We start from the raw sequence: 21,043 nt of genomic DNA, 5'->3' as shown, positions 1-21,043 counted from the left end.
ATGCTTCGAGATTGACATCTGACCCAGGGATTGCCAGGACCCTCGAGTTCTTTAAGTGAAGATATTGGTGGCCTGGAATGATGACGGAGGTCTGGCAATACGGGCTGGTATGTGGGGTGTGCGCCCAGAACAAGGAGCCCCACAGCCAACCTCAAGGGCTCCTTCACTCTCTGCCTTTTCTGGAAAGACCATGGGCTCACTTCTCCAAGGACTTTGTCACAGGTCTTCCTCCTTCCAAGAGAAAGACTATTATCATGGTAATTGTGGATCATTTTTCAAAGGCCTGCAAGTTAATTGCCTTGGACAGACATCCATCTGCATTGGAGATAGCCAAGATTATCCTGCATAAGATCTTCAAGGTCCATGGTTTTCCAGTGGACATTGTGTTGGGTCGTGTTCTGCAATTTGCATCATGTTCCTGGAAACTAGGTGCGGAAAAAACAAGTCTTTCCTCTGGGTTTCACCTGCAGTCTAATGGCCAGATGGAGCGGGTGTACCAAGGTATGAAATATACCCTAAGATCCCTGACCTTTGAAAGACCGACATGGGATGTCTCCTTTTGAATGGCAATGTGGGTATTCTCCACCACTCTTCCTTCAGCTGAAGGCTAAGTTTGGGGTTCTTGTGGCTGAAAATCTCATCTGACACTGCAAGGAGAGATGGACTAGGGCAAGGGAGATTTTGTTAGATTCAAGTTTATAGTTTTACTAAGGGAAATTGTTTCCAAATAGCAGAAAGTTAAAAGGAATAATAACATTTGATATTCCATCAATTCATCAGTACTAATCAATATTAACTCCTTGTCCACATGCTAGTATCATGAACACATTGGATAATTCTGATAATGCCATTTTATATAACCATGATAATAATGATTTTGTTGATAATCATCAAAGAGTTTGAACACTACATCTAATGTTTATGATTATTGTATCTGTACTATGGTTGACCTTGCATGCAGCCATTCTTAAATTTAAATGATTCTTTCAAGGACTGCATATTACCTCATACAATAATTATTTAAAATATAAAATCTAGTTACTCATCAATTTAGTATTCAACACCAATGTTATTGTATTAGTAGTATACTTGTAATAAAACTCCGTGATCAGGCAAGTTTCTGTAGGAAATTACCAAACGTAATTAAGGCTTTTCTGAAGTTTAGGGAAGTAAACAGACAATCATTTCAATGCTGATAGGTGCAGAAGAAAGGTAATGAACTGGAACAAAGGAGCAGAAGCAGGCTGCTTTGTTCCTCCAGCCTGCCTGCCTTTTCAAAATGATCATGGCCGATCTGCCCAGGCATCAGTTCCTCTTGTGTCAATCTCCCAATCTTTCTAAAATGTATCAACCTCTTCTTATTCATACCCATCCTCCAGGGTAGAGAATTCCAGATATGCCTCTTACAAGAAGAACTTCATACACTCCTCAATTTTAATAGACAGCTGCCCTGTCTTGCAGCTATGTCCCCTTGTTCTATATTTCCTCACTTAAGGAAACATTTATCTTTTCATACTTTGTACAATTCATTCTTCCAAACTGCAAAAAAGCAGATTTTTCTAGCTGTTTATTATTGCACACCTCCCTCAGCCCAGGAAATAACATAATAAATCTCATCTGGATCACATCCAGTGCTAATATATCCTTCTTTACCTGTATACAGTACAAAGTGTGGCTTCACCAATAGCTTGTCTAATTATGGTAAGACCTCTCTACGATTCAACCTCAAACCTCTTGCACTAAAAGTTAATGTGCCATTTGCTTTCTTCATCACTTGCTGTACTTGCATGCCAACTTTTGGTGTTTCATGGCACAAGAAGATGTCTTTGTACACCACTTATTTGCTGTCTTTGTCCATTTACACTTCTCCTGTCAATCTGTGTGAACTCATACTTTCCTACATTAAACTCCACTTTTTGAGTTTTTGCCTACTTGTTCAATCAACAACTCTTCTGTAGAATCTAAATACTCACATTTCAACACATCCTCTCACCCGTTTTTGAGTTATCAGTAAACAGAAAAGGGCAGTGTGTAAAGTATCTAAGTCATTAATATAGGGGGGATGTTAGATAACAGAGCCAAGTTCTGATTCTTGGCACACTCCACAAATTATGTCTTTCCCATCTAAAACAAATGCATTTATTCTGACTCTGTTTACTGTTTGATAACCAGTCTTAAACTCATGCTAACACAATACCTTGAGTTCTTAACTTGGGCACCAATCTATGAAATAGCACCTGACAGAATTCCTTCTATACATTCAAATACATTATACCTACAGAGGCACAGAAAGCTACAGATGCTAGAATCTGGAGATTATAAGCACTTGGATCCTTGCTTGGACTAAACTGGGAGGCTTGCCAGACCCTTGAGTTCCTCCAGTACTTCATTACATTACATCTACAGGTTCTCTATATCAGTGATGCTCAAAGAGTTCTTACACATTTGTCAAATGTGTTTTTCAGTAAAACCATGTTGACGTGATTTGATTGCATTATGCTTCTCTAAATAACAAGCTGTTTCTTCCTTGACTAAAGATTTATTTAACTTTCTCTGTGACCTTTTTTGTAAACTAAGAATGATTAACCTTTTTCATTTCTTTCTGATTAGGATAAATATCTACTTAGCTGTATGAACTAATTACTTAAATACCTATGGCTGCTTATCTACTGACCTTCTCTGCAACCTGTTTTCCTAGTCCACTCTCATTAACTCTTCCTTCATATCTTTAAAATTCTCTCATTTAAGTTCAAGATACTAGGACATTCACCCACTGAATATATCTAGAAATCTGTAATTCCACTCCCAAGAAGAATCTTAATTATGCGTCGTATTAATCCAACCATGTTATTGTGACTGGAGAAGTTGTAGATATAAAAGTCTTTATTTATCACAACAAACAAAGATTCTCTTGGAGACACTGCTTGTACAGCCTCACAAACCCAAAAGTGCATGATTTTTTGATACCTGTAAAATCAAAGTAATAGTAGGTGATTCAATAAAAATCCAACAGTTACAATGACATTGCTTACTTCAATACTTTGTGTAATGTATGAATTTATTTCCTTTAGAGCAATGATTCCCCCCCAGCATATATATTGATGTCATGGTCTGGATCAGGGTCCCTTTAAATTTAGCTTGTTTATGTTATGATCCAGACCGTTGATTCCCTGTTTTCCCGTGTCCCTCGACTTTGGTGATTAGAAGCAATTAACACTTGGCTGAACTGGTAGTTTATAGTCTCCGGCTTTCAGCCGTTCGGTGCGGGAGCCTCTGCAAAGTCACGGCGTGTCAATGTCATCTGGCTGGCGCAAGCCTTGTCTCCGCCCAAAGCGAGTGTCGGTAATTCGCCTCTCCTCACTGCATCAACCCAGTCCAGTTACTTCGCCGAAGAGAGCCTGCAAAGTTTCGTCATCAAGGTGGGTCCATCAGTCAATCCACTGGAGGGAGTCAAGAACAGCTGTCTACTGTTCCTGGGCCGAGTCGAGAGCTCGCCACTACCCGGAGGCTCCAAGTCAAGTCCTGGCTCCAGTGGCATTCTAGCACCAAGCCAAGTCCTGGCCCTGGCGGCGTTCTACCACCAAGTCAAGTCCTGGCGGCATTCTAGCACCGTCAAGTCCTGTCCCTGGCAGCTTCCCAGTTCTGAGTCAAGTCCTTTCCCTGGTGGACTGTGATTCCTGTCCTACCCCCTTGTCTGAATCCCTTCTCTGCCCCTCTCGCCTCTAGCCCTTGTCTGTAGCCCCCGCCTGCACTTCGGTCTAGTTCCATCACCGGAGCTAGATAGGAACTGTGTTGTTCTTTGGTGTTTGTCTTGTCTTGTCCTCGCCTCCATGGGGTAAGTCAGGCCGCCTTGCCGTTGCCCCGCGGAGAGTCATGAGTCCCGGCCCTATGTCCTGCACCCAAGGAGGGGTCCCGACTCTGTGTTCTGTGTATGTGTCCATGGTTCCATGTACCTGCTCTCCCGAGACTGAGGCTCTGTGTTCCCATGTTCCTCTTCTCCCTAGCCCATGTCATGTCCATGCCTGGTTCTGGGGTCCGAGCCCGAGGCAAGACCCAGGTCCTTGCCCAGTCTCAGGCTCGGAGTCCATACCCTAGCCTCTTCATGTCTCCTGTAGTTCTGGGAGCCGATTCTGAGTCCAAGCCCAGAACTTAATCCCAGCCCAGTCGTAGCCCTGAGTCCTTGTCCAGTTTGCTATTTCCTGCTCCTGCCTTGCTCTCCTGGTATCGAACAATAAACTAAATCTAAGTAACCTCACAAGATGCGTCTTGCATTTGGGCCCACCCTTGCTCCCAATGCCCCACCCATTGTGACAATTGACCTGTTGCATGTGCATACACTGTTGTACATGCATGTGCATTGTTTTCTCTCTTTCTCGCACTGCAATGTGAATACACCAGTTAATGCCATTTCATGCATCTGTCCTTCTATTTAATTGATATGTAGTTGTGCACAGACACAACACTTGGGTTGACAAATGGTTCACTTGAGGTACATATTCACAGTGGAAACATAATGTAATTGTTAAACACCTCTGAAGGCTCAAACATCTTTGCTGGGAGAATCTAATTAACACAAATATTTTAAAAAAACTTCTGACAGTAGAGATCCAGATGCCCAGCTATTGAGAGTTAAATAATCATATCATCCTGATCTGTAACCATCCTTGAATTTGTTTACATTGGTGCAAATTACATAAACCCATAGTTGCCTACTGGATTGATGCAGGCCAATTAACACAACTCCATTGTCTTAATGTTTGGCTGGCGCATATGCAAATATATCATGGTCACAATTTTGCAAACCATATGTCTGCTTTACAGACAGAATTGTTTATTTTCAAAGGTCTGCTTCTAACTTCAATATACTGCTTGCATTTTACAATCTACATTAATAACTAAAGATTGGTTCATGTTTGAATTGATATCTGCTATATTCACATAACTCCGGAACACTCCCTAATATACCCTCTTCTTGGCTCCTGAACAGAAATCTGTCCCAAGAAGGGTAAACTTTAAAGGAGGATCTAAAGTAGGGCATTAATATACCCATCACTTCAGATCCCTTCCCCAATGAATTGCCTATTATGTCCCTGTGTATCTATATCTACATATCAATCATCCATAAGTCGAGAGGGCAATAAAAAGTTCCAGAAATTTGATTATATTCTCTTCTTGAACACATCTATATTTTCAATTTCTATCAGTATTTAAAATGCAGCTTTGTCATTTGTGTATTTCTTGCCTCCTTTCCTGCTGGTTTATTGCACTTTAATCACATCCTTATCTTCACCCCTTCAATCTCTGATAAGAAGCTATCAGACGTGGCTGTCAGTAGTTACTGTGTGGGTAGGGCACCATTAAGGTAACTTTTTTTCAGCTTCACAAGCAGCAGTTCACGTTCCATGTCATGGCAGAAGATAATCAGAGTAATCCGATATCAAGTGTCTCGGTATCTTTGAATGATCTGCATGAGAGCTTGGGGTGGTCTCTATTTGAATAGCTGCAAGGACCTCAGCCTGGTAGTACACCCTCCAGGGCTAACCTATTGATCTCTGGCCTAACCACTGAAAGGGCCCAGCTTATTTGTGCTCACCAGCTAGTGGGAAGATAGAGGATTGGGGAGTTTTCAAAAACTTGCAGAAGGAAACTAAAAAAGTCATTTGGAAGGAAAAGATGAATTATGAGAGGAAGCTGGCGACTAATATCAAAGAAGATACTAAAAGCTTTGTTAAGTATATAAAAGGTAAAAGAGAGTCGAGGGTAGATATAGGAAGGATGTAATAGAGAAATGGAGGTCATTTAAAGGTGAAATTTTGAGGGTGCAGGATCTTTATGTTCCTGTTACATTGAAAGGGAAGGTTAAAAGTTTGAGAGATCCATGGTTTTCAAGGGATATTGGAAAATTAGTTCAGAAAAAGAGAGGGATCTACAATAAATATAGGCAGCTTGGAGTTAATGAGGTGCTTGAGGAATAGAAAGAATGTAAAAAGAATGTTAAGAAAGAAATTAGAAAACACTAAAAGAAGATACCTGCTTTGGCAAGTAAGGTGAAAATAAATCCAAAGGGTTTCTACAGTTATGTTAGTGGCAGAAGGATAGTGAGGGATAAAATTAGTCCCTTAGAGAATCAGAGTGGACGGCTATGTGTGGAGTCAAAAGAGATGGGGGGAGATTTTGAACAATTTCTCTTCTTCGGTATTCACTAAGGAGAAGGATATTGAATTGTGCAAGGTAAAGGAAACAAGAAGGGTAGTTATGGAAAGTATGACAATTGAAGAAGAGGAAGTACTGGCACTCTTAAGGAATATAAAAGTGGATAAGTCTCCGGGTCCAGACAAGATATTCCCTAGGACCTTGAGGGAAGTTAGTGTGGAAATAGCAGGGGCTCTAATAGAAATATTTCAAACATCATGGGGATGGTGCCGGAGGATTGGTGTATTGCTCATGTGGTTCCATTGTTTAAAAAGGGTTCTAAGAGTAAACCTAGCAATTATCAGCCTGTGAGTTTGACGTCAGTGGTGGGTAAATTGATGGAAAGTATTCTTAGAGATGGTATATATATATATAACTATCTGAATTGCCAGGGTCTGATTAGGAACAGTCAACATGGATTTGTGTGTGGAAGGTCATGTTTGACAAATCTTATTGAATTTTTTGATGAAGTTACTAGGAAAGTTGATGAGGGTAAAGTGGTGGATATTGTCTATATGGACTTCAGTAAGGCCTTTGACAAGGTTCCACACAGAAGGTTGGTTAACAAGGTTAAATCGTTAGGTATTAATATTGAAGTAGTAAAATGGATTCAGCAGTGGCTGGATGGGAGTCACCAGAGAGTGGTGGTGGATAACTGTTTGTCAGATTGGAGGCGGGTGACTAGTGGTATGCCTCAAGGATCTGTACTGGGTCCAATGTTGTTTGTCATATACATTAATGATCTGGATGATGGGATGGTAAATTGGATTAGTAAGTATGCAGATGATACTAAGATAGGTGGAGTTGTGGATAATGAAGTAGGTTTTCAAAGCTTGCAGAGAGATTTAGGCCAGTTAGAAGAGTGCGCTGAAAGATGGTTGGTGGAGTTTAGTGGTGAAAAATGTGAGGTGCTACATTTTGGTAGGACTAATCAAAATAGGACATACATGGTAAATGGTAGGGCATTGAAGAATGCTGTAGAACAGAGGGATCTTGGAATAATGGTGCATAGTTCCCTGAAGGTGGAATCTCATGTGGATAGGGTGGTGAAGAAAGCTTTTGGTATGCTGGCCTTTATTAATCAGAGCATTGAGTATAGGAGTTGGGATGTAATGTTGAAATTGTATAAGGCATTGGTGAGGCCAAACTTGGAGTATTGTGTACAGTTCTAGTCACTGAATTATAGGAAAGATGTCAATAAAATTGAGAGAGTACAGAGGAGATTTACTAAAATGTTGCCTGGGTTTCATCTCCTAAGTTACAGAGAAAGGTTGAACAAGTTAGGTCTTTATTCTTTGGAGCATAGAAGGTTAAGGGGGGACTTGACAGAGGTGTTTAAAATTATGAGAGTGATAGATAGAGTTGACGTGGATAGGCTTGTTGCATTGAGAGTGGGGGAGATTCAAACAAGAGGACATGAGTTGAGAGTTAAAGGGCAAAAGTTTAGGGGTAACATGAGAAGGATCTTCTTTACTCAGAGAGTGGTAGCTGTGTGGAACGAGCTTCCAGCAGAAGTGGTTGAGGCAGGTTCGATGTTGTCATTTAAAGTTAAATTGGATAGATATTTGGACAGGAAAGGAATGGAGGGTTATGGGCTGAGTGCAGGTCGGTGGGACTAGGTGAGAGTAAGAGTCCAGCACGGACTAGAAAGACCGAGATGGCCTGTTTCCATGCTGTAATTGTTATATGGTTACCCATTCGGGCTGGGTTGGCTGCCTACAGACGCTGTGTACAATTTGTTCTCTCTTTTTCTGCCTGTCTTTCATCAAGGTCGATGTCTCTGACATAACTCAGATCCCAGTCATCTATTTTCTCAATATCTTATCATTCACAGGTCCTCTTCAATCAGAAAGGTGATGGTTGTTATTTAAGATTTCTGTAATGAGCTTGTTAGTGAGCTGACTCACATGGACTGCCTTCTCCCTCTCATTATCTATGATCAGCAATGGTGAACCGACATTTGCATTTTACATAACACATGCTGGACTTCAAGTGTATTCTACATTTGCATTCTAGGAGACAGGAGTGTCCTGAATCTTGGCTGCTCATTTGCATTTTATGAGACACAGGCTGAGACTATGTCTCAACTTTGCAAATTTCTTCCCAAAAGAACTAAAATTCAGTCAGTGCATTGACAATACCCAATATGTATATTTTAACTTTATTAACGTTCTTGCTAAGAAAAACAATGTTTCAGGGCACTGCTCAGCTGTTCCATTCTCCATCCAAAACATAAATTTCAAATTCTCAATTTGCGTTGAAACAAACCACCAATATCCCAAAATGCTAATTTCTTTCAAGATGTAAAAGCAAAAGAGAGGGCATACAAGGAGGCCAGAGCTAGTGGGAAGATAAAGGATTGGGGAGTTTTTAAAAACTTACAGAAGGAAACTAAGAATGTCATTTGGAAGGAAGAGATGAATTATGAGAGGAAGCTGGCGACTAATAGCAAAGGAGATAATAAAAGCTTTTTGAAATACATAAAAGGTAAAAGAGAGTCGAGGGTAGATATGGGACCAAAACAAAATGACCCTGGAGATTTTGTAATGAGAGATACAGAGATGGCAGAGGAACTGAATACGTATTTTGCATCAGTCTTCACAGTGGAAGATGTCTGCAATATACCAGACATTCAGGAGTGTCAGGGAACAGGAGTTTGTGCAGTGAAAATTATGACTGAGAAGGTGTTCAGGAAGCTTAATGGTCTGAGGGTGGATAAATCTCCTGGACTTGATGGAATGCACCCTTGGGTTCTGAAGGAAGTAGCTGGAGAGATTGCGGAGGCATTAACGATGATCTTTCAGGAATCAATAGATTCTGGCATTGTACCGGATGACTGGAAAATTGAAAATATTACTCCACTATTTAAGAAGGGTGGGAGACAGCAGAAAGGAAACTATAGACCTGTTAGCCTGAAATCAGTGGTTGGCAAGTGGTTGGAATCGATTGTAAGGGATGAGATTACGGAGTACCTGGAGGCACATGACAAGATAGGCAAAAGCCAGCATAGTTTCCTGAAAGGAAAACCCTGCCTGACAAACCTACTGCAATTCCTTCAGGAAATTACAAGCAGATTAGACAAAGGAGATGATGTCGACATGGTGTACTTGGATTTTCAGAAGGCCTTTGACAAGTGCCACACATGAGGCTGCTTAGTAAGATAAGAGCACATGGAATTACAGGAAAGTTACTAGCATAAGTGGAACATTGGCTGGTCGGCAGAAAACAGAGAGTAGGAATAAAGGGATCCTATTCTGGCTGGCTGCCGGTTACCAGTGGAGTTCCACAGGGGTTGGTGTTGGAACCATTGCTTTTTACAATGTATGTCAAAGAATTGGACTATGGGATTTATTGACTTGTTGCTTAATTTGCCGATGATACAAAGATACGTAGAGGAGCGGGTAGCGTTGATGAAACAGAGAGCCTGCAGAGAGACTTAGATAGTTTAGGGGAATGGGTAAAGAAGTGGCAAATGAAATACAATGTTGGAAAGTGTATGGTCATGCACTTTGGTGGAAGAAATAAACGGGCAGACTATTACTTAGATGGGGAGAGACTTCAAAATGCAGAGATGCAAAGGGACTTGGGAGTTCTTGTGCAGGATCCCCTAAAGGTTAACCTCCAGGTTGAGTCAGTAGTGAAGAAGGCAAATGTAATGTTGGCATTCATTTCTAGAGGTATAGAATATAAGCGCAGGAATGTGATGTTGAGGCTCTTTAAGGCACTCGTGAGTCCATACTTGGAGCAGTGTGTGCAGTTTTGGGCTCCTTTTTTTTTAGAAAGGGTATACTGACATTGGAGAGGGTTCAGAGAAGATTCATGAGAATGATTTCAAGAATGAAAGGGTTACCATATGAGGAATGTCTGGCAGCTCTTGAACTGTGTTCAGGAGAATGAGGGGTGATCTCATAGAAACATTCCAAAGGTTAAAAGGCAGGTTCATCATTCTTCTGATCAAATGTCATGATCATTCCCCAGTTAGCCTAACCTCAGTGATTGTGAAAGTTTTGGAGTCTATTGTTAAGGATGAGGTTTTGAGGTACTTGGAGACTAATGATGAAAAAAGTCAAAATCGCCATGGTTTCTCTGAAGGAAAATCTTACCTGACAAATCTATTAGAGTTCTTTGAGGAAGTAACAAGCAGGGTAGACTAAAGGGAGGCAGTGGAAGTCATTTACTTGGATTTTCAGAAGGCATTTGATAAGGTGCCACACATGAGACTGCATAACAGGATGAAGTCTTATGGCATTACAGGAAAGATACTGGTATGGATAGAAGAATGGCTGACAGGCAGGAAGCAGTGAGTGGGAATAAAAAGAGCCTTTTCTGGTTGGCTGCCGGTGACAAGTGGTGTTCCTCAGGGGTCAGCATTGGGACTGATACCTTTCACATTGTTTGTCAATGATTTGGATAATGGAATTGATGGGTTGTGGCAAAGATTGCAGATGATATGAAGATACTTGGAGGGGTAGGTAGTGCTGAGGAAGCAATGTGTTTGCAGCAGGGCTTAGACAAATTGGACGAATGGGGGAAAAGTGGCAATTGGATTACAGTGTTGGAAAATGTGTGATAATGTATTTTGGTAAAAGGATCAATAGTGTGGACTATTATCTAAATGGGATGAAGGTTCAAGCATCAAAGCTACAGGGGGACTAGGAAGTCCTCATGCAAGACTTCCAGAAGGTTATTTTACAGGTCAAGTCTGTGCTAAAGAAGGCAAATGCAATGTTGGGATTTATTTAAAGGGAAATAGAATATAAAAGGAATGAGATAATGCTTAGGCTTTATAAGACACTAGTCAGGCTGCACTTCGGAGTATTGACAATAATTTTGGACTCCATATCTCAGAATAGATGTGTTGTCATTGGAGAGAGTGCAGAGGAGGTTCACGAGGTTGATTCTGGGAATGAAGGGGTTAACATACGAGGAGAGTTTGGCAGCTTTGGGACTGTACGCACTAGAATTTAGAAGAATGTGGAGGGATCTCATTAAACCTAACGAATGTTAAAAGGAGTAGATAGGGCAGAAGTGGAGAGGATGTTCCCTATGTTGGGGAGTATCCAGAACTAGAGGGAACAGCCTCAAAATTGAGGGGTGACCTTTTAGAATGGGGATATAGAGGAATTTTTTAGCCAGAGAGTAGTGAATCTGTGGAATGCTCTGCCACAGACCGCGGTGCAGGCCAAGTCCATGGCTATATTTAAGGCGGAAGTTGAAATGTTTCCTGATTAGTCAAGGCATTAAAAGAGATGGTGGAAAGGCAGGTGTATGAGTTTGAGTGGGATCTGGGATCAGCCATGATGGACGGTGGAGCAGACTGAATGGCCTACTTCTGCTCCTATGTCTTATGGTCTTATGTTCCATTCCATACCCCTGGTGTCCTACTGTCCCACTGTCCCACTTATTTTCAGGAATTTATCTTTAACTAATACATATATGTCCTCAGAGTGCATCTGGTGGATTTTGATGTTGCTATATCCCTTTTATGTGAAAAGTTAAACATCTTTGCATTATTGCCCATATTAGGTTTTAATTCTCAAGTTTTCCCACACACAGACGCACACAAACAATTCTCAAAATGAGCATACATGCACTATCTGGTGTCCCAAGTATTATTTTCCTCACTATCTAAGTGTTTTCAGTAAAGACACTGCACCTAGCCCAGAGAATGAATATACACACTTTCCTTTGGCATGTCAAATGGTTAGTAACCACTTTTTGCAACTGGTAGTCCTTTCTCAAAAAACTGCCCAGTGATGTCTGATAGATGGAGCCCTACACAAAACAAACACACACACACACACACACACACACACGTGTCATTACACTTTCACATCCACCTCTTTAACTCTCCAACATGTCATGTGATACTTTGAAATCCCGTGGTCATTGGTCTGAGCAGATCTAAGTATAGGGTGTCTCAGTCAGAAGTACTCACCCTCCTTAGACTGCTGAAGTTGCTGGCTATGTCATTGGGTCATGAATGTATCCCGGATGAGCCCACAAAATGTTGTGACTGTGCCTAGGTCACTCAGAACTAGAGAAGTTGTAGATATGAAAGTCTTTATTTATCATGACAGTCAAACATTCTCCTGGAGACATTCTTAGTAGAACCTCACAACTCCAAAATTTATCACATTTTTATACCTGTAAGATCAAAAGCTGGTGATTGAATAACATTTCAATAGTTACAATGATATTTTTATTTCAATATTTTGAGTTAACCAATGGCTCCTTGGAGGTTCACATTTACAGTGGCATCACATTTTAATGGATAAGAGTCCTCTGAAGGTTCAAAAGTCTTTGCTGGGAAAAACTCATTAACACAGATACTCTAAAAACTTCTGATGACAGAGAGCCATACATCCAATTATTGATAGAGTTAGGCAACAGTACCATCCTGGTCTGCAGGTTCTTTGAACTTGTTTACAACAGTGCAAGTTACATAAATCTACATTTGATTAGATTGGTGCAGAGGAATTAACACAACCCTGTTGTTTTAATGCTTTGCTGATGCATATGCAAATATCTCATGGTCACCATTTTGCAAATCGTATCTCTTAGTCTATGCTTTACAGACAGTATTGTTTATTTGTAATGGTGTGCTTCTAACTTTAACTTATTGCTTGCAATTACAATTAACATTAAATGTAAATTGTAAAAAGCACATGCGTTTAGTATTTTACTATTTATGTTATTTCTTGTTGTGAAGCAATATTTTGGGACTTTATCCTCATGCCTTCTTTCTCTGTTTTTATTTACTTCCACAAAAATGAATCCACATTACTTCATCTATGTCATGACACACCAGCAAAATGATACCTTCCTTGATTAGCAACGCTGCTTTTTTTTACCTATGCTTTTGGAAAATGGAAGAGTCTGGAATATTGTATTCCAAGTCTTAGTTCCCATGCAATCATACTCTCTAATAGTTATTAACTCAAAGTTTTTTTTAAATTCTATTTGTGCTGCTATCTCATCTGCATTCATTTTAACTGCATTCAGAAAAGAAGCACAGGCCCTGACATTTATTTTTACATGTTTTGGCTTAATCTGAGTTAAGTTTATGCTGTTTACTTTTGCTAATACTGAAGAAGTGGCGTTGATTTCACTTACTCCTTCACTAACTGTCTCACGACTTTCTCTGTTATTAATGATTATTAAGCTTCCTATCACCTGAACACACTCTAATACTAATCAATTTAAAGCTCGTATCTATAACCCTGGTTGCTGTTTGTTAGGACACTGGTCTCAGAACAGTTCAGGTGAAGTCCATTCCAACAGAAGGGCTCGTTCTTGTTGCATGACTGGTGAAAGCTCCCCATGAATTAGAACCTATTTCTCTGATTGAACAATGCAGTTATTTCTCTAATTTTATTTATCTTCCTGTGTTTGTCCATTTAATACAATGTCTCTGTTTTTCACATGAAGTTGAGTTAGTGCTCCACTGTATGCTTTAGCAAACATTATCTAAAGCTATAGATCTATCTCAAGATTCAAGATTGTTTAATTTCATTTCCCGTACACAAGTTTGAAGGAGAATAAAATAACTTACTCCGGATCTGATGCAACACAAAAGGAAACATAGATAAAGAACACAGTTATTACAAACACAATGAATATAAACATAAACTTATATACGTAGAATCATTGTACATCTATAAAGTGTTGCTAGATACAGGAGTGTCTGTACATAAGGTGACTCTGACAGGAAATGGCGCAGTAGTGGTGGGGGTTGGGGTGGAAGGGTCGGTTACTGGATGGAGTTGTTAATTAGCCTTACTGCTTGGGGAAAGTAACTGTAGATTCATAAGAATTGCTCTGTAAGTTTGAAGATAAAAAACGGACATTTTCAGCTATTTGATCAGAAAGAACTGGCTCTATAACAGTCAGCATGGAGTGAAGTATTTTTTGAGAACTCACAGATTAAAACATAATAGTAAAGCCAGAATCTTTAAAGACTTGCCACAAATTAAGTGGAAGTGCATCGTGCACAGAGCTTTTATGATATGTCTAATGAGTTGCAACTTCAAATACAACTTCAGACTCAGAAAAACAGTTTTAATCACATGCTAACTAATTAGGAATTGAGAGAGCAGAAGCAACTACGGCAGATTGAGTTTATGGCTGGGACAATATCCCGACAGGTGGTTTAGTGCCGCATGACACAAAAATTACCTGATGTACTGCTTCATTTGTATTGTACCTCTTTATTAATCACCTTACTTAATGAACTGCAAGCAGTGCTTCATATCTCAGAAGACCTTGCTAATGATGGTTTAATCTTCTTTTTGTTCATTATTGGCAAGTACCCAGCTGTTGATGCCTGACTTGCTTGATACAACAATCTTATATATATTTTTCTTCACGGTCGAATCAGATTAAGGCAATGTACTTCACTGCACAGATAGATTTATTTCTTTAAAGGAACAGCTACATATAGTAGTATAATTATACAAAGGAGAAAAAGAAAGGCAAGATAATACATGGCCATTTCATAACCACAAAGAGTTTGTATTATCATAGACTTATGAGGCCCTTATGATTAAAGAAAATTAAAGAACTTGCAGATTACTTATTAAAATGCCTTCATAATAACTGGATACAGCAGAGTAAATGATAATACATTCATGTTTGATGAGTGAAGCGTAAAAAAATTGCTCTTTGGGAAATGATACAGATTTATGCAATTTTTAGAAATTTTGATTACATTTCTTATTACTGTTCACATATTTCATAGGATTGTCACAAAGCAATCTTAAGCAAGTTTCCTAGCTAATAAATATTTTGTACAACAAATCCAATCTTCTAACACCCTTAATCATCATTATTTTATTTACAGTATTCTTGTCTATTAATTCATTTCCTCAAAGAAGTGCAACTATAACTTTGAAATTATACTCATCCTATTAACATGATTGGTGTGAATGATTCCCATGAACAGTTGGTAATAACTAATACCAAGTGTACTGCTTCAATAAATGATTCATTTTTAATAACAATTACAATGGCCACTTTGGGAAGATTGCGCATCAAGAGGTGAGTGGAAGAAGTATAGAAGATGATGACCCCCTCTTATTTTCTCATTTTTAGCAAATACTTCTTTAAACACTTCCCATTCTCTGAAATTTGAATGGGTCTCATTAACTTCATTATTTAATTTGAAGGGTATTTGTTGTGGTTTTTTGGGAATAAAGGACGTATTCATCAAGCTATCCAAAACCCCAGAAGCTACTACTTGTCCTGTGCTACTTATAAAAATATTTATTATTTAATGCACAGGGGTTGGTTATACCCATCATACTATTGCTGATGGTTTTCATCTGATTACCATGGCATCATCCCACATCTCTGCTTTCTCTTAACTGAGGTGATCTGTGCTATTTTCCTGTGCTTGATTATATGGTCTATGAAAATAAGGCTTTTAACCACACATTTCTGAACAAACAAATTGCTAGAGGAACTCAGTAGTTCATGGTAGTATCTGTGGAAACAAAGGAATAGTCATTTCAGGTTGAGACCTTGCATCAGGACTCTTGACCCAAAACATGGACCATCCTTTTGCCTCCAGATACAATTACAGCCTCATACTCAGTCTCAACAAAACCAAAGAACTAAAGAGGAATGTAATGTATGGATCCATTTCTTTTAGGACAACAACCCTTCCCCCTCCCCCCCAGTACCACATATTGATTTCTTGTCTGCGCATGTGCTGTTGTCTATGCACGCAAGTTGTTCTCTCTTCCTCTTCTCTCTCACTGCAATGTGTATACACCAGTTAAAGCCATCTCATGTGTGGGTGCTTTTATTTAATTGATATGTAGTTGGCCTTGGTATGGCCACTCCAATGCACAGAATCACAAGAGGCCACAGAGAGTGTAGACACAGCCTTGTCCAACACAAGCACAGCCCTCCCTACCACTGAAAGCATCTGTATGAGAGGTGGTCTCATGAAGGTGGCAGTGACCATCAACAACTCTGAGCATCCAGGTCACACCCTCTTCTTGATGCTACCATCAAGCAGGAGATCCGAAATCCCACACCACCAGGTTTAGGAACTGCTTTTTTTCCCCTGCAAACTTCAGACTCTTGAACCAGCCTGCACAGCTCTAACTCTACCTCAGCAATGGAACCATATGGACCACCTGTTGTGCTACTAAGGATGTGTATTTTTTGCATTTGTTTCTTGTTTGGTACAATAATTTTTTCTTCACTGCCTGGTATAACTTATGCATAATTTATGTTCTGTGCATTGTCTACATGCAAACAATGTGCTGCAGTGTTCTATGTTCTGCCTTCTACATTCTGTGTTAAGGTTTATTTTGTATCTGTATCTCACCATACTGGACTTGACTTGACTCAACCAAATGTAAAACCTTATGAGTCAGATGATGTGCATCAATGCTTATAATCTTCAGAAAGATAATTTGCCAATCACAGTGACATCTTACAGTTGTATAGAGTGGACATTGTTACTCAAACTTGATTGGAATTATACATGCAGAAATCTGGTCAGTCTCGTGCTCTCTTACTGATTGAGTGTGATGAACTTGGCAAGTAAGTTCTGTCCACAGGTTCAATGAGACCCTGCTTCAGAAATTGCAGGTCTTCAGTTGCGAAATAGGATGAGAAGGAGGTTATTGGCATTGTACTGGCTCCCAATAAAATGCAAAGCCTGAGAAGTTGAGCCACTAAAAGCTGGAATAGAACCAGAAGAGGAAAACTATTTTTGGGAAAGATAAACTTGGGAAAGAAGTTTGAGAAGCAGAAGAAGTTTATTGCATGACTACTTCACTGAAAGGGATCTGCCAGTACTTGATGCACTAACTTGATTGCTTTGAGAATTTGATGGCTTGCACAGCTTGAGCAGTTATTTGTGATGAGTAGTGTCAGATTTATAAAGTGAGCGGGGCCTGTCAGAACTTTCAGCAGAGGTTGAAATTGTTTGGATTATTAGGCACATGACACAGCCAATAAAGGGATATTTAAGTGGAGTGGCCATTTTGGGAGAAGAACAGAGTCAGAGTGGCAAATTGAGAATTTGACTCAAGAGGCTTTGGTGAGAAGAGGCGGTGGCTAAACTGAGGTTTCTGTCAAGATTCTCTTTCTTTGTTGACTATTGCCTGGCTAGGGTAGTGAGAATAGACCCAGATCAGTGCTGTGCTCTTCGTGCAACATGGACATTTAGGAGACTTTCTGTGAGCAGTGCAGAAGGATGCTCAATAGTTGTGGCAAGGCTTGAATGCTGTCACCTCCTACAAAGCAAAACCAAGCAACATTAGACCATAAAACCATAAGATATAGGAGCAGGCTTAGGCCATCTGGCCCATCGAGGTGCTCCGCCATTCAATCATGGCTGATCCTTTTTTTCCTCAATCCCATTTATGGGCCTTCTCTCCATAACCTTTGAGGCCATGTCTAATCAAAGCCTATCAATCTCTGCCTTAAATACACCCAATGACCTGGCCTCCACAACTGCACGTGGCAACAAATTCCACAAATTCACCACCCTCTGGCTAAAGAAATTTCTCTGCATCTCTGTTTTGAATGTATGCCCCTCTATCCTGAGGCTGTGCCTCTTGTCCTAAACTCTCCCACCATGTGAAACATGCTATCCACATCTATTTTGTCTTGGCCTTTCAACATTCAAAAGGTTTCAATGAGATTCCCCCCCTCATCCTTCTGAATTCCAGCAAGTACAGACCCAGAGCCATCAAACATATTTATTTCTACTACCAAGGTGCATGACCATGCTTTTCCAACATTATATTTCATTTGCCACCTTCTTGCCCCATTCTCCTAACCTGTCTAATTCCTGCATCCTACCTGTTTCTTCAACACGACCTGCCCCTCCACCAATCTTCGTGAAACACTCTGGTTCTGTGTAAGTCTAGGGAAGACAGTCTCTAGCCCTGCCAAATGTGTGAGAGTGAGATGAGAGCCCACCCTGAAATCCCCCAGTTTGTGTGGATTCTGTGTGATTTGTTACCCTGTTACAAATCAGTACCATGAAATAACAGACGGTACACCACATACAAGTAAATGATTTAGCTTTATAATTTTTAATTTGACTACAGGGTTAGTGAAGAAAAAGCAAACAAATAAGGGGCCCATTTTAATGAAACAGTCTGATGTGCACAAGTTGGAGCTCACAGTTTCCCCTTTGCTGATCCTCCTTCAATCTCCCCAGCCTTAGTCGGATCATGGCTCTGCTCCGGGTTGAGTCCTATGACCTCTCATTTCCAACATCTCCTCTCTTCATCTCCTCCTGAACCAAAAGACCCAGATCACCCCGGTGTCAGGCACATGGCACAAAAACACACTCCTGTCATTGGACGGCTCACATTCCAAAGCACCTGTTATCTCGAAGTATAACCCAAACACTGCTTCTACAGAAAAATCATTACATTAGCAGTGAAACCTTTCTAGTGGTGTTGCATTCATATCATCTGCTAACTTAGCACCAAAGCAATCTATTTCATCATTGAAATCATTTATATACAGCATAAACGAAGTGTTCCCAAAACTGAACCCCTGCAGAACAACACTAGTCACTGGCAGCCAACCAGACAAGGATCCTTTTTATTCCCACTCACTGCCTTCTTCCAATCAGCCGATTCTCTAACCATGTTAGTAACTTTCCTGTAATACCATGGGCTCTTAACTTGATAAGCAGCCTCTTTTGTAGCACCTTGTCAGAGGCCTTCTGAAAGTCCAAATATACAACATCCACTGCATCCCCTTTATCTATCCTACTTGCAATCTCCTCAAAGAATTCCAAAAGGTTTTTCAGGCAGGATTTTCCCTGAAGGAAACCATGCTGACTTTGTCCTATCTTGTCCTGTATCACCAAGTACTCTGTAACTTCACTGATCCAATGAAATAATGCCCACGCAACATACAGATGTCCTTGATGATTTATTTTTATTTCTCTCTCTCTTGCTCTCTCTTTCTTCAGTAGACACTGTGAAAACTACAAGAAAATAAAGGACATAAAGTTTGAAACATACATCTCTCAGTCTTCTAAAGTCTCTCAAGCTAGTATCCTCCGATAAACAGGCCCAAACACATTAGCACATCAGAACTGTGCTGAAATCAAATAAATGACTAAAATGTATCACACTGTTCATATAAAGACACCTCAACACCATTATATAAAACAAATTAAGAAAAACAATTACCGTGTGCGCCTCTTAGACCACATGCAGAATGAAGTTATTTTAGGGCCATGTGTCTTTCTCTGCTTCCATGTTGGTTCTGACCCATAATGCCACAGTCATGCACTTATTAAACTCTGGTCATGTGACCCATTACACTCTGCATTAAATAAACCTTACATAAAATATTTTAAGGCGATAAATAATCATGTATTTATGACAAAAACATATAAAATAAACATCTCAATGAAATATCCCTGAGACAGTTACATACTCCATCACCTCATCATTAACAATTGACTCGAACATCTTCCCAAGCACTGAAGTCAGGTTAACTGGTCTACAATTTCCTTTCTGCTGCCTTTCTCCTTTCTTAAAGACTGGAGTGACATTTGCAATTCTCCAGTCCTCTGGCACCGTGCCAGAGTCCAATGATTTCTGAAAGATCATTTCTAATGTTGCCACAATCTCTAACGCTACCTCTTTCAAAACCCTAGGCTGCAGTTCATCTGGTCTGAGTGACTTATGTACTTTTAGGTCTTTCAGCTTTTTGAGCATCTTCTCCCTTGTAATAGTAACTGCACACACTTCTCTTCCCTCACACACTACAACATCGGGCACACTGCTAGTGTCCTCCACAGTGAAGATTGATGCAAAATACTCATTTAGTTCATCTGCCATCCCCTTGCCCCCATTATTAATTCTCCTGCCTCATTTTCTAACTATCTTATGTCCACCCTCATTTCTTTTTTTATTTTTAACATACTTGAAAAATTTTTTACTATCCACTTTGATATTATTTGCTAGCATGCTTTCATATTTCATCTTTTTCCTTCTAATGATTTTTTTTTTGTTGCTCTCTGTAGGTTTTTAAAAACTGCCTAATCCTCTATCTTCCCACTAATTTTTGCTTTGTTGCCTGCCCTTTCTTTTGTTTTCACATTAGTTTTGACTTCCATTGTCAGCCACAGTTGTACTATTTTGCCACTTCAGTATTTCTTCATTTTTGGAATACACATGTCCTGCATCCTCCTCATTTTTCCCAGAAACACAAGCCATTGCTGTTCTGCTGACATCCCTGCCAGCAGCTCCTTCTAATTTACTTTGGCCAACTCCTCTCATACAACTGTAATTTCCCTTACTCCACTGAAATACTGTTACATCAGACTTTACTTTCTCCCTATCAAATTTCAAGTTGAACACAATCATATTGTGATCGTTAGTTCTTAGGGGTTCCTTTACCTTAAGCTTCCTAATCATCTCCGGTTCATTACATAACACCCAATCCAGTATAGCTGATCCCCTAGTAGTCTCAAAAGCAAACTGCTCTAAAAAGCCATCTCTTAAGCATTCAACAAACTCACTCTCTTGAGATTCATTATCAACCTGATTTTCCCAATTGACCTGCATGTTTACATCTCCAATGACTATCATAACATTGCCCTTTTGACTCGCCTTTTCCATTTCTTGTTGTAATCTGTGGTCCACCTCTCAGCCACTGTTGGGAGGCCTGTATATAACTGCCAACAGGGTCCTTTTACCTTTGCAGTTTCCTAACTCAACCCACAAGGATTCAACATCTTTCGATCCTATGTCACATCTTTCTACTGACTTGATGCCATTCTTTACCAGTAGAGCCATGCCTCCCCCTCTGCCTACCTTCCTATCCCTCTGATACAACGTGTAACCTTGGA

The 21,043-nt window shown here is 40.0% G+C and overlaps 1 long non-coding RNA gene across 1 annotated transcript in view; it reads right to left on the bottom strand.

Annotated features, from left to right (window-relative positions):
* LOC134344795 (uncharacterized) overlaps positions 1-19,434 on the bottom strand; it is a 53,787-nt gene extending 34,353 nt beyond the window's left edge. Inside the window, exon 1 of the long non-coding RNA XR_010017526.1 lies at positions 19,374-19,434. This is a non-coding gene — a long non-coding RNA (uncharacterized LOC134344795). The remainder of the gene's footprint in view (positions 1-19,373) is intronic.
* Between the last annotated feature and the right edge of the window lie 1,609 nt (positions 19,435-21,043).

The sequence above is a fragment of the Mobula hypostoma genome, chromosome 4, assembly GCF_963921235.1.
Source record: "Mobula hypostoma chromosome 4, sMobHyp1.1, whole genome shotgun sequence".
NCBI lineage: Eukaryota > Metazoa > Chordata > Chondrichthyes > Myliobatiformes > Myliobatidae > Mobula > Mobula hypostoma.
The sequence above is the reverse complement of the archived record's forward strand: the minus strand, read 5'-3'. Positions and strand labels throughout refer to the sequence as shown.